At 41.0% G+C, this 3,874-nt stretch overlaps 1 non-coding gene across 1 annotated transcript; it reads left to right on the top strand.

The window, feature by feature from the left end:
• The first annotated feature begins 1,526 nt into the window (after positions 1-1,526).
• Trnas-cga (transfer RNA serine (anticodon CGA)) lies at positions 1,527-1,608 on the top strand. The gene has a single exon. It is a non-coding gene; the product is annotated as a tRNA-Ser (tRNA).
• The last annotated feature ends 2,266 nt before the right edge of the window (positions 1,609-3,874 follow it).

Below are 3,874 nucleotides of genomic sequence, written 5' to 3' on the forward strand. Positions count from 1 at the left end.
CAGGTGTAACATCGACACTCGAGAAGGCAGCCTTGAAGTGTTGCGCAAAGAGGTTACATTTCTCAGCAGCCAGCAGTCTCCACAGAAGAATCCCCATAGTGCATTACAGTCGGTAGTCCATCTTCCTTGCGCTTAGACTTCACAAAGGACCAAAAACGTTTCGGGTGTAGTCGGAGATTTCTCTGAACGCGGTCAACATATCGAGCGTATGAAAGACGATTGTAGCTAGTGTACTTGTTACTGGCAACCACGAAGCAACGTTTCAGCTGTGTAGAACGGTTACGCCTATATTTCCGAAGTGCTGACCTTCTTCGCACAGTTATTAACTGAGAGCTTCCTCTGCCAATGACCATTTTGCATGCTGCATATATCGTGTGGCAGGCACGAAGATACACTATGCCCAAGGAAGTCAAGAAAATTTCCCTTACGAAAAGATCCTGGACCGACCGGGAATCGAACCCGTCACCCTCAGCATGGTCACTGAATACCCGTGCGTTTACCGCCTCGGCTATATGGGCGGGTAGTGTATGTCATTGCGATTCAGTTGCAAACCCCTGCATTTCTTGGACTTAGGAGAAACCACCCAAACTCAAAACCAAGAAACAAGAGAAAAAAATGCAAACAATTTTCAACCGCACATGCAAAACCCATGATCGAGTAACACGAATTAGTTTTATGCGACGAAAATAGTTATTTTCACGCTACATTTTACCGCAAGCTCACCGCCTTCGGAAGGAACAACCCGAAAAATTTTCCGCTCCATTGCTGCTGGGCGGCGGTGAAACACGGGTTGTGGAAAAGTGACTTCAGGTGGCATGATGAACTATTATTCTAGATTTTTTTTTCCGACTCACTGCATGCTAACTGGGGTTATGACCGACCGAAGAGTCTGACGCTGATCACTAATGCGCTGTTGGTACTGGCTGATGGTGCGGAAGGATTTTCGGGACTCGAATCAAACCCGGGCGAGGCGAGTCAGCCAGTGCAGAGGTCTTACCTACCTGTCATGAGAGAATATGAAATGACTGCAGTTAATAAATAATTTTTCCGGTTGTTTTCGGTACTGAGCTGAGCGCGGTAATGGGGTACCCCCGTCATAAAAATTGGGAGGGGGTGAATGGGGGGCGGACTAGAGTGGGGAAATGAGTTTGCTTTTACTCTAATGCCTTGGTACCATCATCAGTCAGTCTAGCGGCACTAGGGCGAGACTGAGTGACACAAACGGCATAATGGTATCATAGGTCAGCATTAGCACGTGGCAAAACTTGGAATGAAAAGTAACAGATATAAATGGGGGGTTTCAATGAAAAAAAAAACAAGCATCACTGCACCAGAATAATTCAGAAACTTACGACATTCCTTAGGAGATGAAGGTAGTTTAGTCACCGCAGTCACGAGTTTAGTTACAGTCATAATAAAAAGTCTTGAATTCGTTTAAAATATTATTATTAGGTATTATATAAACTGTATGCAAAAAATAGAAATAAAATAGAAAGAATATACTTTTGTAATACACCGTAAATGCAGCAGTCGTGGCCGAGTGGTTAAGGCGTCTGACTCGAAATCAGATTCCCTCTGGGAGCGTAGGTTCGAATCCTACCGGCTGCGAATATTATTATTTTTAATGCTAGGTAATATTGGACTCAGATGTCCGTGAGCCATAAAGCGTGGTCCTAAAATAATTCTGCGTTCTAAAGTAATATATTGTTACTACAAAGTCACACGATGGTTACGCAATTCGACCAGCCATAAAACTAATGATTTTTCAAAAGGATCGAAATTGCAATTCATGCAGTAGGGCTATCAAGCACATTGTGAAATCCACCTCGTTCGTTTCAGTAGCTGCTAAGAACAGCGGAATCTTCATCAAATTTTCATTCATCGACAGCCGTTCGTCCGTCCTTATCACGAACACCCGGTCACGTTGTGTTGCGATTACTCATCCGTTGCCGCCAGTAGTATAGCCAGTAGAAATCTCTCATATCTCAACTCAATCACGTTTTATTTCAGAACGTTTCGCCAAGATTTCTGTGATTTTCTTTTTCGCTCCGTATACGACGAGCTTCAACTCTTAAAACTCACGCACCGTTTCGGGAGCTGATTCCACACTGCGACAATCCGCTACTTGTCATTCATGGGGAAGCATCGCGCAAACTATTCGCTCTGCAGTCGTCAGATTTAGTTACAGTAGTTGGCTGGCATGTTGGCATCGGCATGATGAGCCACGTTGTCGTCGGTCGTCGTAGGCCTCAATCTCTGTTGCTGATCTACCTCGTGGCAAGCTGGTGGTTCTTGACTTTTCCGGAAGGCACAACTAAGAAATTATTCCACCAGTCGGCAGACATTCACGGCACATTTGCGCAAAACTTTTCTTCTCATATGTCTGCGTGTGGAAACACTATCTCATAGGCATAGAGTAAACTGGGGTGCAATACAGGTACTCATCGATATAACGTACGAAAAAAATTCTCTATGTACGATATATCGAAGCAGAGAAAAAAATAATATTTTTTATGCTAGTGTTGATGTATTTGACGTCATATAAACCCCAAATAATGATTTCCGTGAAATTCACAAAACCAATGATGAAAACATGGATTTTTACGAAAGACTAATTTCGTTTTTCAATTTTTCCCCAAATTGTGCTAATTTTTGGTAACAAGGCTATTGCTGCAACACACCACTTATTTGTGTGATTTCGTAGTTTATCTGAGGGCTATTCCTGGGAAAATATAAAATTTTCAATGTTGTACGTTCTATCGAAGCAAAATGTACGTTATATCGGATTCGCTATATCGAGGATACGCTATATCGAGGGTACGTTATATCGAAGAATACCTCCCAAGTAACAATTTGTATGCCTTCTGCTCTTAGACATTATTTATTAAGGTTTTGTCATGGATTTGGTAAGCCCTTTTAGGTTTAATGAAGCAGTTCATGTAGTTAACAGCTTTAACAACAAAAGCAACTTTAAAACAGTTTGTAGATATCTAGAAGTCCTAGGAATAAAACCTATTTGCTTGTTTTTTTGATAAGCAATAATGTCATTGTAAACGAACTGTTAAGTACGTATTAAAACTTCATCTTAAAGCTTCTTTCGAAGCCGCTTGCACTACTCAAATTATCGGTCTTACAGCCTGATGAACTGCATAAAGTCACAATAAAGCAATCTTAAACCCTTTTGGAAATACCAATGGAAGCATTAAAACTAACTTAAGAAGGTTTACTGCAATACGATCTTCTCCTGAACAATAAATTTTATACGCTACACAAATGAAAAGATAATCGATTAAGCACAATTTGGGGTCATTATGATTGAAACTAACGTGATAGGAAAACCTCTGGTGGGCATATTTTTTCTGGCTAGGTTATCAAACCAGCTTCCTTCACTAGAGTTCGATTGCAATCGGGGTTTCCGAAGCAACTGATGGGTGGGAATTGCATCGTTTGTTCAATTGTGCATAAATAATTACCTCTATCGCACCCAGCCGCAGTCGGCTTATCAAATAATACAATATACTCACTCACCAAGCACTCGAACAGCCTAAAAAACATGAGACACCACCAAAAAACTCACGAAAATATCAATGTGTTTGGTTTATTTACATTTTTGACGGCTTTCGGTCAAGCGAAGTGTTCTTAAGAGCAATCAGTCCGAGCCCATACTTCCTTAAAACTTTACAGTGTTTGTGTAGTGCACATAATTATGCGTTAAGAATAAGTAGGTGTTTGCTAGTCATTGCATAGTATTCATAAAGAACAACAACTCTAGAGCATGTTCCTTTTATACTAACTGATCTTAAACCATCTTAAACAAAACCAGGAGGATTTAACTTGACGGCACCCATATTTTTCATTACGATGATCAATTCCG

Source organism: Aedes albopictus, chromosome 3 (assembly GCF_035046485.1).
Source record: "Aedes albopictus strain Foshan chromosome 3, AalbF5, whole genome shotgun sequence".
NCBI lineage: Eukaryota > Metazoa > Arthropoda > Insecta > Diptera > Culicidae > Aedes > Aedes albopictus.